The 14,133-nt window shown below is 43.7% G+C and overlaps 1 protein-coding gene across 1 annotated transcript in view; it reads left to right on the forward strand.

Moving 5' to 3' along the window:
- The first annotated feature begins 2,756 nt into the window (after positions 1–2,756).
- Positions 2,757–14,133, forward strand: part of dyrk2 (dual-specificity tyrosine-(Y)-phosphorylation regulated kinase 2) — a 102,035-nt gene continuing 90,658 nt past the window's right edge. Inside the window, exon 1 of the mRNA XM_078567980.1 lies at positions 2,757–2,925. The gene's annotated coding sequence lies outside the window, so the exon portion shown is untranslated. The remainder of the gene's footprint in view (positions 2,926–14,133) is intronic.

Here is a 14,133-nt window from a genome sequence, read left to right on the forward strand (position 1 = left end):
CTGCAGTTGTTTTCTTTCTTTTCAGTACACTGGCATCTTGAGTTTGTTCCAGTTCTGTACATTTGCAAATAGTGAACAAGATCTCTAATGAGGTGCGTTAAAAATAAGACCCCAGAAATTCTGGCCTGTGGAGTTGGCTCAAACTGGACTTTTGGGGGAAGAGGAGGAATTTGAGTGGAACCATTTCTCCCAGGTTTCTGTATTACTCTGGCCAATTTGCTGGGAGTGACAGGTAGGGGTCGGGAGTTGGGTTGGGGGGGCAGGGTGCGAGGAGGAGAGCAGTGAACCAGCTGCACCCCTTCGTCATGACATCTTCGCTACATTGATTACACTTATTGGTGCAGTTCCTTTGGAGACCTCAACTGCTCAAAATTTTCAATATATTATAGATGCTATCTGCAAGGACTGAGGGTAGCTATATTCTAATGTTTAAATGTCCCTCTGAACATCCAAATATCCTAAATTCAATACAATTGGAATGCCATTGTGGTGAATAAAATGTTTATGATTACCTTAACAACCACTCCAAATACTTTAGGGTACTGGTATGTGCAATTGAGTTGTTTGGCCTGTGGCCTCACAGCCCGATTATATACTTCCTGCTCATGGAAACACTCAACATTGTGGAGTGTTGATTATGATAATCAAAGCTGTTTAATGACACCTGTAGAGCAAATGCAGCTCTTTGTAATTGACCTTGTTTTAAAAGAATAATTTGAGGACCACATGTAATTTTCAATTTTCTCTTGCAAATAATTTGTCTATGCTAATAAGCCACATTTCCAAGATGAGAATTATTTAGGGCATATTTATGTAATGGGTGAGCTAAATGTGCTTTGACAGATCAGACATTACAAATTTTTCCTCTTGCTCCATTGCACAAGAGAAAGCAGTTAGAATTTAATTTGGTGTGATTCTAGTCTTGGACATTAGTAAATAATAAATGTTTGATGGAATGATGTTTTGTCGACGTATAGCGGAGATTTTTGATTATCATTTGTTTCTGCCACAGGCTTTTAAAAGAAATTCTGAATTTATAAACTGCGAATGAAAAGAGGGGCCCAGATTTTCAATATGATGATGGATCTCTGTGTGGTAGTGAAAATCCTGGAAATGGCCAGAAATTCTAAGTCTTGCCCCTGAATACGGCATTTCTTATTTTCATGGGTCTGGATGAGAGTCAGGCCGGGGTTTATGCGTGTTTTATGATGGCAGCTCGCCATTTAAATCAACAGCTGCCTCCACTGAAGTAGGATTTTGGTCAGCCAGGAGTGTGAAATATGGACTGTGCAGATTAGACCAGATAAGATCTAAACTTGGTAGATTTGTTTGGATAGCCAGGGTATTCCTTTGGAGAAGTAAAGTGCCCCTTTGGATATGGTCCCAAGACACCTTTGGGAGAGGGAAGGCATCCTTTGGGATTGTTAAAAGTAAACATGATTGTGCATAAAAAGCCATAAACCCATTGTAACTGTCAAGGCTGTCAAAGTACTTTCAAGCTGTCAAGAAACTGTCAAGCTGTCAAAGAGCTGTCAAGGAACTGTCAAAGCTGTCATGGAACCGTCAAAGAACTGTCAAGCTGTCTCTGTTATTGTGGTTTTATCTTGGGATTCATTAGCTTCTTACTCTAGAAGAAATTTTGCTGGATGCAATGGTCTTTTGTTGAAAATACATTTATTTACATGCTAACATTTTACAAAGGCCAGTTAAGACCAATATATAGTTGGAGCTACTCTCTAAGATCTTTCTCACTCACCTTCGTTCAGTGAGTGACATCACTCTGACTTAGCTACTGTGCATGTGCATAAGGAGCTATCAGCAGAGTTAACCCTTTTCCTTACACTGTCAAGGAACTGTCAAAGCTGTCAAGGAACTGTCAAAGCTGTCAAGGAACTGTCAAAGCTGTCAAGGAACTGTCAAAGATGTCAAATAACTGTCAAGCTATCAAAGAACTGTCAAAGAATACTAGGTGAGTTGGCTTGGAGGAGGTAAAGGGAAAAGGAGGTGGTGGGGGCATGGGTTGGTATGAGTTGCCACTAAGTTGGTATGGGGTAATAAAAGGGCATGGGGGTGTAGAGGCATAGGGGGCATGAGGGGTCATGGTTGTTGGGTAGAGGGGCAGAGGCTGGCATAGGGGCATGAGGGGCTATGGGGTTGGTAGAGGGGCATGGGTTGGTATAGGATATGATGGGCCATGTGGGGGTGGGTGGGAGCCGGGTGGCATTGGGTGGCATGAATGGGACATGGAGTGTGTGTGGGTGTGAGGGTCGGAGGGCTGCTCTAATGGTTTTTTTTTAAAATAACTTGAACAACGTGCCGGAACACAGAGGCAGACTTTCCGCCCAGCATGCGTCTGCACCTGGCAGCCTCCAACTCATTCCGGGGGTGGCGGACCCAACTTTCAATCCAGCTGGCACCCTCCCCCCGACCCTGGAATGAAAATCCGACCTGTGGGTGGGTTTGCAGAGCCAGGAATTCTCCCATTCCTGTGCACCCGACTGGGGAGTGAAAATCTGGGTCAGTGTCTCTGACATTTCAGTGGATAATAGGTGTAGTGCTGCATTAGATTAAAGGGAAAGTTATCAGGGTCCATCCATATGCAAGCTAAATTGGCTAACAACTGCAACTGGCCTCTGCACACCTTCAGCTGAGCACTCCCTCACCATGACCACTATTGGGACGACAGCAGCAATGAGATCAGTGGAAGCCCTGCCTGAGGGTTTTAACAAAACTTCCCAGGCCTAATATGGCCGCAAGAGACAATTTGTTTCACCTGGGCCTGTAAGGAGCATCCATGCGGGAATCACCAGCTGCACTTGGGGTCTCTGGAATGGAAAGTGAAATTGCAGATCTCTCTGAAACTTTCACATGTCCCATGGTAGATTGCAATGTTACTAAATCATTCTGCATATTTCTGTACATGAGGTTAGTGGGCTCATCCATCCCAGTTGTCATTTACAAGATAATGATTGGCATTGTCCCCAATATTTACCTTAGTGCTAAATGCTCAGAATGCAAGCTTTTTAAAATTGGGGACTGTGAAATCTAGAATCCTAAAATTCCAAAGAAAATATTATCTGGTCCTCCACAAAATAAGTTTTTTTTCTGGTCAGAAACCCCTGCGTTGTATATATCTCATCCATGCACTACCCTCTTGCAGATTGGCATCAAGCCTTGAAGTGGTGAATGGCCTCAACATTCACCATCTATAATACCATTTATGGCTTCCCTTCTGAGAATTTTGAGTGCCTCTTTCTCATGCAGGGTAAGAGGTCTGAGCATTGATGGATTGCCACTTAACGTTGATTATTTATGACTGAAATACATTATTTTCTCCTTTAACAGGAGAGCAAGATATGAGAAGTTGTAACTGTTAAGATAAAATGCAACAATACCCAGTATCACAGGCATTCCATTGTGAGGAGTCTCTTTTTATTCTTTCATGCGATGTGAGCAGAGCTGGCAAGACCAGCATTTGTCATATTGTCCTTGGTTGCCCTTGAAAAGGTGGTGGTGGGCCGCTTGAACCGCTGCAGTCCATCTGTTGTAGGTACACCTGCACTGTTAGGAAGAAAGTTCCAAGATTTTGATCCAGCGGTAGTGAAGGAACAGAAATATAGTTCCAAGTCAGGATGGTGAGTGACTTGGAGGGGAACTTCCAGGTGCTGGTGTTCCCATGTTTCTGCTGCTCTTGTCCTTCTAGGTGGTAGTGGTCGTGAGTTCAGAGGGTGCTGTCTAAGGGTGAGTTGCTGCTGTGCGTCTTGTGGATGGTACAGACTGCTGCCACTGTGCATCGGTGGTGGAGGGAGTGAGTGTTTAAGTTTGAGAATGGGATGCTGATCAAGCAGTCTGCTTTGCCCTGATTGTGTCGAGCCACATTCATCCTGGCAAGTGGAGAGTATTCCATCACATTCCTGATTTGTGGCCTTGTAGATGGTGGACAGGCTTTGGGGAATCAGGCGGTGAGTTACTCATCACAGAATTCACAGCCTCTGACCAGCCACAGTATTTATATGGCTGGTCCAGTTCAGTTTCTGGTCAATGGTAACATCCAGGACAGTGGAGGATTCAGTGATGGTGAATGTCAAGGGGAGATGATTAGATTCTCTCTTGTGCGAGAAGGTCATTGCCTGGCACTTGTGTGACACCAATGTTACTTGCCACTTATCAGCCCAAGGCTGAATGTTACATATGGGCTTGGACTTCTTCAGTATCTGAGAAGTTGTGAATAGTACTGAACACTGTGCAATCACCAGTAAACATCCCCTCTTCTGGTCTTATGATGGACGGAAGGTCATTGATAAAACTGTTGAAGAGGCTGGGCCTAGGATTCTGCTCTGAGGAGCTCCTGCTGCAATGTTCTGAGCTCAAATGTTTAGCCACAACCATCTTTCTTTGTGCTAAGTAAGGCTCCAATCAGTGGAGAGTTTTCCCCCCCGATTCCCATTGGCTTCAATTTTGCTAGGGCTCCTCGATGCCACGTTCAGTCAAATGCTACCTTGATGACGAGGGCAGTCACTCTCACCTCACCTCTTGAGTTCAACTCTTTTGTCCATGTTTGGACCAATGAGGACAGGAGTCAAGTGGCCTTGGCCATCCCCAAAATACGTGTCATTGAGCAGGTTATTGGTGTGTAAGTGCAACTTTATAGCACTGTCGATGACACCTTCCATTACTTTACTAATGATCGAGAATAGCTTGGTGGGGCAGGACTTGGCCAGAACACAGGACTTAGGAGTAGGCCACTTGGCCCTTTGAGCCTGCTCCACCATTCAATAAGATCATGGCTGATCTTGTTGTGGTTTCAACTCCACTTTCCAGTCTGCCCCCATAACAAACTCCCTTGTCTATCAAAAATCTGTCTAACTCAGCCTTGAATAAATTCAATGGCCCAGCTCCACTGCTTTCTGGGGGAGAGAATTCCACAGACTAACGACCCTCTAAGAGAAAATAATTCTCCTCATTTCTGTTTTAAAAGGGAGATCTCTTATTCTTAAACTGTGTCCCCTAGTTCTAGTCTCCTGCACAAGAGGAAACATTCTCCTGGCATCCACCCTATCAGGTCCCCTCAGGATCTTATATGTTACAAAAAGATTACCTCTCATTCTTCAAAACTCCAATGGGTATAGGCCCAAGCCACAGTAGGTATGGGTTCAACCTTTCTTCATAAGTAAGCCTTTCATTCCAGGAATGAGTCGAGTGAACCTTCTCTGAGCTGCTTCTAATGCATTTAGATCTTTTTTTCAAATAAGGAGACCAAAACTGTACTCGGTGCTCCAGATGTTGTCTCACCAAGGCCTTGTACAGCTGCAGTAAAAATTCCCAACTTTTATATTCCGCTCTCCTTGCAATAAACATTAATGTTCCATTTGCCTTCCTAACCGCTTGCTGTACCTGCATCCTAATTTTGTATGATTCATGTACCAAGAAACCCGGATCTCTCTGTACCACTGAGTTCTGCAATCTCTCTCCATTTAAATTGTACACTGCTTTTATATTCCTGCCAAAATGGACAAGTTCACATTTTTGCACATCAAACTCCATCTGCCAAATTGTTGGCCACTCACTCAACCTATCTACATTCTTTTGCAGGCTCTATACCTCAACTTGACAACTTACATCCTATCTATCATGGTGTCATCATCAAATTTAGCTACCATACATTTGATCCCTTCAAGTCATTGACATAGATTGTAAATAGTTGAGGTCCCAACACTGATCCCGGTGGCACTCCACTTGCCAACCCAAAAAAGATCCATTTATCCCTACTCTCTGCTTCCTGTTAGCTAACCAATTCTTTAACCATGGTAATAAGTTACCACTTACATCTTGTGTAGTAACCTTTGATATGACATATTAAGTGCCTTTTGGAAATCCAAGTGCACCACATTTTCAGGTTTCCCTTTATCCACTTTGCTTGTCACTTCCTCAAAAAAACACTAATTAATTAGTTAAAATAAACATTTGGTAGTACAGAACTTGAATATTGCTGAAAAAAGAGACATGTCGAAGGTTTTCGTCTTGCATTTATCAGGACACTTCACAAGAATACCAATTTAAGGGGAAAACATCAATTTATACTGTGTGAGAAGAGAATGCTGATTGGTTGGCAAGTGGACTCGGATTGATAGAGATGTTGCCATGGAGAATGCCCCAGAGATGGTGATTGACAGTTAACTGCCAAGCATTGTTTGAAATTTAAACCAGGAAGCTTGACCCTGAGGAATGAGCCAGCGAATGGCTGTCACGTATTCTGTTTAGCTGAAACAGGTTTAATGTGTGCACGTGTTCTTTCAATCCGCAAAGAACAGGTGCAAATGTACCATACTGCGATCCCGCTTGACAATCTTAAAGTGGTTGTCAGCGTAATTCTTAGTGCACTGAGGATTAATTAGCAAATGTTGTCCAATAGTGGAATCATGTCTAATGTTGGACACTGTGTTTTAAGTTGTGCAAACAAGAGCTGGTTGGGTATGGTCTGTACCTTACCCATTGTGAACAGTGGATGGGCCATGCTGCTTGATACAATTCGCCAGTCTTTGGGGTGTACGGACTAGCATCACACTGGCATTGAAATTCATGTACCACATTATTCATTTGGGTGATAGGCGGAACATCTTTTTGGTTTGACGGCAGCACCCTGTTAGTGGTGAATAACATTCATGTTGCTACTGCATAGTAGCAGTGTGAAACGGCTAGCTTCACCTGGTGCTCAAACTTTTGAGATACCTTACCCTTCAAGGGTAATCTGAGGAAGACTGGGCACTTTTTAGGGCTGAAAGTGACAGCCTTAGGACTGTTCATGAGTTTGTGGGATGTATAGTGCAAAATGATCTGATCGGGTTAGCTGTTCATCCAGCAAAGAATGAGTAAAAAAAATAAAGAAGGAGAAAGTAGAATGTGAGAGAAAGCTAGCTAATAATATAAAAGATAGTAAGAGTTTCTACAAGTACTCAAGCAGGAAAAGAGTTACTAAAGCTAGTGTTCATCCTCTAAAGAGTGAGTCTGGGGAATTGATCATGGAAAACAAGAAAATGGCAGATAAGTTGAACAGGTATTTTGTGTCTGTCTTCACTGTAGAAGAATTAGAAAACTTCCCAAAGTTACTTGAAAATGAAAAGATGAAAGGGAGGGAGGAACTTAAAACACTCATCATCACCAGGGAAAAGGTGCTGGCAAAACTATTAGACCTAAAGACTGACAAGTCCCCAGGACCAAATGGCCTGCATCCTAGAGTCTTAAAAGAAGTAGATACAGGGATAGTTACAATCTTGCAAAATTGCTTAGATTCTGGAAGCAGCCTTGCAGATTGGAAAATGGCAAATCTGATACCTTTATTCAAGAAAGGAGGGAGACAGAAAGTAGTAAACTATCCGCCAGTTAGCTAAACCTCTGCCATAGGGAAATTGCTAGAATCCATTATTAATGAGGTTGTAGCAGGATGCTTAGAAAATCATAATTTTGTCAGGAGTCAGCATGGTTCTGTGAAAGGGCCAGTCCCAGAAACTGGCATAGGGTCAGCGCATTATGGGTTGCGTGATTATGCACTGCCTAACTTGTGGTCAGAATCAAAAATTCCAGATTACCGTCTAGTCTTACAAGCAAAACATGGCCAGCTGGGACTGAGCTATCAGTGGACTGCCAGCATTGACTGAAATTGTACACAAACAACAGTTAGTAGGGCCAAAAATCCATGATGATACATATCTGGGCTCAAATGGTGGAGTATGCCAGTTGAGGATCTTTACTGACTCAATATTTCCTGAGAGATTCCTTTCATATTATTATGTTGGATGCCTTCACCTCTAGAGGCACTACTTCAGCTTGCTGAAGAAACTATATTATGTGGCCTTGGTTGTTAGGTGCTGGGGATTGGGGGGGAGGGGGAGGGGGGGAGGGGGGGAGGGCGGGGGGGGGGTGGGATGCAGGGCCATGGTCCAGATTTCTTTCCCCCCTGTAAAAATAATTTTTTGTGTGTCTTCAGTAGTTTTTGCAAGTGATATACTTTAAAAATATTTTTTAAATTCGCCCATCAAATCTTCAGGGGTCTAGATCTCACCAAGTGCACCACTCACGGCTGATCAAAGCAAGCCTCTGACTAGTTGGTGGAGGCACACATACTCCCAGCAGACGGAATCCCTGTTATGGCACAGCCGATGGTAAATGCTGAGCTGTTCAAAACCCAAAGAGAAACTTGAAATGACTGCCACAACTGTTTTGCAATTTGTATAAATTGAGATGTGTGCCTTGAATTGAGTAGTAATAAGACCACCAAGTTTTATAGGTTTCGTACAAAACTAAATGAAACATTTATTAATAGAAGAAATGATTTTAAATATGCACATGGATCTACAAATTACTACTGTGTTAACTTCTAAATCCCCTAGTTAATCTAACTCCCAGTTACACTTTCGTTAAGGCAACAGTAAGACACATAGGCCTGGATTTTTCAGTCAGCGTGTGGGGGCGGGCCCAACACGCTGGCACATAAAATGACATGCGATGACATCAGGCGTGTGTCCTGACATCTTCGCGCTGTCTCACAATGTTTTGTTCGGCAGGCGCGCGCCAGAGTTGGCTGCGCGCCCGCCGATAACTGATAGGCCTATTAAGCCCATTAACGAATTAATTAAGGTAATTGTTGACACTGCCCATCCAACCTTAAGGTCGGCAGGCAGGCAAAAAAGCCAAACGGCCTTCACGTTTTTTAGGAAACCTCATCCACAAGCAGGAGGAGGTTTCCTAAAGCTTTTATGAATTAAATTTAAAAAATTTCAGAAATATAAAAACATGCCCCATCTCATGTGACACAGTCACATGAGGGGACATGTTTAATTAAATTTTCAATCCATTTATTTATTTATTTCAAAAGCCCTTCAATCTCCCTGAGGCACAGTGCTGCCTCAGGGAGATTGAAGGGCTCTTTCGCGCGCATGCGTGAAAGAGCGCTGGCCCTGACTCTCCCTCCTCCCCCTGCCTGCACAGGTAGCGCTGAGTGCTACTGCTCGCATCTTATGCAGGGCAGGCCTTAATTGGCTCCCACCCAATGCGGGGAAAATTCAGGCCATAGATTTTAAAAGACCCAGCCAAAGAAACAGGATACCCTGAACAATCCAATTCAAAGTGAGTCTTTACTTCAGTTCTTTGTGTACAGCAACTTGAAGCTTAGATGCTGAAGGCTTTTCACAATTGTTAGATCTTAGAATTCATTTCCTTGCACACAGCCTTCTCTCCTTCAACCATATTTTCCCTTTGGATGCAGATTCCCATTATTTCACTACGTCTTTGGAATTTACCTCTCTAATAATAAAAATATCCCATAAAACCAATTTTACCAGTAATCTTTGGGAAAAATAAACACACTGGGTAGAATTTTTATCTCAGCGGACAGATGAGTGTCCGACCCGCTCGAGCGTAAAATGATGCGCGTTGACATCGGGCAAATATCCCGCCGCCAATGTGCAGTCGCGCGATATTTCGGTCGGCGGGTACGCACAGGACACGGCAGTGCGCCCGCTGACAATTAAAAGACCTACTAAGGCCATTAAAAAGATTATTAACTGAAATTTTTCACTGCCCGTCTAACCTTACAGTTGGTGGGCAGGCGAAAAGGCCAAGCGGCCTTTGCACTTTTTCCAACAGTAAATAAAAATAAAATAAGATATTTTACATTTCATTTATAACATGTCCCTGCTCACAGAGTCACATGAGAGGACATGTTTTATAACATTTTTAAAATCTTTATTTTTTTTTTGGAAAACTGTTCGTCTCCCCAAGGTAGCTCTGTGCCTCAGTGAGATTTTCAAGCGCGCACTCGCGTGAAGTTTGCGCTCACCACCCCCCTCCCCCGCCAGCACTGAGCGCTGCTGCTTGCGTTTCAGGCAGGGCAGGCCTTAATTGGTCCACCAGTGTGACACTGCGGTGCGGCCCCGATCGCGGGTGGCGGTCGCCTTCACGATCGCTCACCCCCGCCAAGCCCGCCCTACAAGAGCAAAATTCTGTCCACTGTTCCTGTCTAGGTGACACATTTCACCCCTCCTTTGAAATCAATCTAGCCTGGTTTATTTAAAGATGCAAATGTTCCCTTCACACCCATGTTTACCTACTTAACATTTCAAACCTATCTTATCTTCTGAAACATCAAAGCCTTCAGACCAGCTGCCTTTAATTCAATTAGTCACACACACACACACACACAGACATAGACACAGGCCGCACTATTACTCTCCTTTACAATAAGTTCCAAAAACATTATGAAAATGATTATATCTTCTTGACAATCCCTACCTAGCTCCACCAGCTGTGGTGTCATTCGCCTTGGTTGGGGTGGACCAAGGTTTTCCTGACAAATCTGATGTCGCCCAAAACCTGTAGCCATCCTGCTGAGCGTCTGTCAGGAGAGTTACTGGTTTTCAGGCTCTCTGGAGAAGAGGGGAGAGAAACTGAAAATCAGCAACCCGAAATGAGGAAAAATGAAAAGAAAGTTATAACGTAAGAACACACTCGGAAGCTATGTCCATCTGTAAAAAAAAAAAGGAGCAAAAAGGTTACCTTAAGTTAACTGTAAGTATAACTCATTCTGAGATATATTTTACCCTGGAATGCAAGATCTTGGAGTAAATAAAGTACTTGGATCCTGTCTGGTGATCTCATTAGCTGCCCATCCGATAGCCAGGATTAAATTTATTGGGTCAAGCACCACAACTTAATAAATAGAGTAGTGGATCACAGAGAGTGATTACAAACCTGCAATCAATGCAAGGGTTTTAAATTTCAGAGCAAAGTTCAAATAGCTATTTAAGTTTATTCAAATTTCCAAATTAGATTATTGCCTTGAAATTTTTAGATAATAAGGGTCAGTGATTTTGTTTCTGCCGTTATGTATTTTTAACTCAATTTTTCAGGTCTATGTGAGTTCCGGGAAGCTCAGTGTTGTAAGGGATCTGAGGTTACAATTATAAAAAAAAATTGCTGTAATTTTCAGAGTAAATGTTAAAGGTTACTCTCCTTAATGACAGAAATGAAGTGAAAAAAGTGGAACTAATTTGCTTTCCAATTCTACCATTTTTGACATTGCATTGAGAATCTTTGTGGTAATTTGACAGCTTTTGTAGTAATTTGTGTAATATGACTGCAGGATGATATTAAAGATGTTTAACATCAGTTGCACAGGTTTAAGCAAATAATCTGCATTGATTTCATGGCAAGTGTGCCAAATAAAATAGCTAAAGAATTAGTGACTGATCAAATTTCCATATTCCAATATAAATGCACATTACATGTATTTTAGTACGTGATAAAGTAACATAAGAGGCACTTATTTATACTGTGAAGCATGTCGCAGTGTGATCCCATGAGTTGGCACTCAGGATGTGTGACACCCATAGGGCTTCCACACATTTCGGGAAATCACACTAGGATGGCCCCATTCAAATCCCTCCACTTAGGATTTAGTTTCTGGTTTAGTGCGTGTGTAGATTGCTCTTGAACATTTTGTTCATGAGCTTAACTCTAATATCTAATTCAGTTCTTAATATTTGTAATTGGAAATGCACATTTACAATGCGATCCCGCTGTGTTCTCAACCTGCTCATCCGCGGAGCAGTAAAGAGAAGCTTTATACATCGAGGAGAGCTCTTAAAGGGTATTTCTTTTAAATATGTTTTCCTAATGGCTTTTATATTGCCTAGTGTCAGGATTTCCTTGGGCCTTGAAAGGGGGCACAGCTGCTGCCTGTCTCTTCATAGGTCAATAGTATAACAGGATGTGGGAGAAAACTCCCTACACTAGGGGTATCTGTAAATCTCTGATCTAGGAGCAGATGAAGGCAGGTTCAGTGGTTGGTATACCCAGTAAACGCAGGCGTACAAACATAAGTTGGAATGTGTAGGCTGGTATCATGACCTGGAGACTTCAAAGGTAATTTAATAAAACATTTTAAAAATGTTGTTCTCTTTCAAAAGACACCTGATCTTTATTTATCAATGACCATTAAACTGCCATAAGATTGGACTTTGGTGGTAGCCTCCCCAGTCCCAGAAGCACCCATAGTTGTCTCAGGCCCACCAGACAATTCAAACTGACAGGCCTTCTTTTAGTCCTGTAAACTTCAGTGAGGGCAGTAAGAGCTGTAGGATGGGTGGGGGGTGGGGTGGTGGGGGAGGGGGGTAGAGGGGGTGGTGGAGGGAGGGGGGTGGAGGGGGTGAGGGGGTGGTGGGGGGATGGGGGTGGAGGGGATGAGGAGGTGGGGGGGATGGGGGTGAGGGGAAGGGGGTGGAGAGGGGGAGGGAGTGGAGGGGGTGAGGGGAGGGGTGGGGGGAGGTGGTGGGTGGGGGGTACATTCTGCCATTTACAACCACCCCGCCCTCCCACCCCACAGATTTTTGATTGCCCTGTTTGGGTGAGGTGGAGTCTATATGTTGCTAGGCTCAAAGCTTATGTAGGAACTGTCATGTATCTGCCAGTTGTTGGCTGTAGGCCAGGAACAGTGACCAAGTTTTGTGGTGCAGCCTCAGGGAGTACATATTTTTTGAATGGGTCCATCTTCCACAGTGACTGATTTCCACTTTTACCAGATTGAGGAGGAGCCCTTTGGTGCTAACTTAGTGAGTCACTAAGATAAAAGCAAAAAAACTGCAGATGCTGGAAATCCAAAACAAAAATAAAAATACCTGGAAAAACTCAGCAGGTCTGACAGCATCTGCGGAGAGGAACACAGTTACGAGTCCGTATGACTCTTCAACAGAACTAAGGAAAAATAGAAAAGAGGTGAAATATAAGCTGGTTTAAGTGGGGGTGGGGAGGGGTGAGACAGGTAGAGCTGGATAGAGGGTCAATGATAGGTGGAAATAAACAAAAGATGTCATATACAAAAGGACAAAGAGGTGTTGAAGGTGGTGATATTATCTAAGGAATGTGCTAATTAAGGGTAGAAAGCAGGACAAGCAAGGTACAGATAGCCCTAGTGGGGGTGGGGTGGGGGGGGAGGGATCGAAATATCTTAATAGGCTAAAAGGTAGAGATAAAACAATGGATGGAAATACATTTAAAAATAATGGAAATAGGTGGGAAAAGAAAAATCTATATAAATTATTGGAAAAAAGGGGGATCGGAAAGGGGGTGGGGATGGAGGAGAGAGTTCATGATCTAAAATTGTTGAACTCAATATTCAGCCCGGAAGGCTGTAACGTGCCTAGTCGGAAGATGAGGTGCTGTTCCTCCAGTTTGCATTGAGCTTCACTGGAAAATTGCAGCAGTTGGCAGGGCCCTCAACCGTGTCCGGCCCATCTCCCGCGCATCTGCCCTCACACCTTCCTCTCCCTCCCAGAACATGAGAGGATCCCCTTGTCCCCACTTATCACCCCACCAGCCTCTGCATTCAAAGGATCATCCTCTGCCATTTCTGCCAACTCCAGCATGATGCCACCACCAAACACATTTTTTCTTCACCCTCCCTGGCAGCATTCCGCAGGGATCATTCCCTCCAGGACACCCTGGCCCACTCCTCCTACACCTCAACCCCCTCCCCCGGCACCTTCCCATGCAACCGCAGAAGGTACAACACCTGCCCCTTTAGTTTCCCTCTTCTCACCATCCAAGGGCCCAAACACTCCTTTCAAGTGAAGCAGCATTTCACCTGCACTTCCCTCAATTTAGTCTACTGCATTCGCTGCTCCCAATGCGGTTTCCTCTAAAATGGAGAGACCAAATGCAGACTGGGTGACCGTTTTGTGGAACACCTTCAGTCTGTCCGCAAGCATGACCCAGACCTCCCTGTCGCTTGCCATTTCAACACTCCACCCCGCTCTCATGCCCACATGTCCGTCCTTGGCCTGCTGCAATGTTCCAGTGAAGCTCAACGCAAACTGGAGGAACAGCACCTCATCTTCTGACTAGGCACTTTACAGCCTTCCAGACTGAATATGAGTTCAACAATTTTAGATCATGAACTCTCTCCTCCATCCCCACCCCCTTTCCGATCCTTTTTTCCAATAATTTATATAGATTTTTCTTTTCCCACCTATTTCCATTATTTTTAAATGTATTTCCATCCATTATTTCATCTCTACCTTTTAGCCTATTTCGATCCCTTCTCCCCACCCCACCCCCACTAGGGCTATCTGTACCTTGCTC

Source organism: Cetorhinus maximus, chromosome 22 (assembly GCF_964194155.1).
Source record: "Cetorhinus maximus chromosome 22, sCetMax3.hap1.1, whole genome shotgun sequence".
Lineage (NCBI taxonomy): Eukaryota > Metazoa > Chordata > Chondrichthyes > Lamniformes > Cetorhinidae > Cetorhinus > Cetorhinus maximus.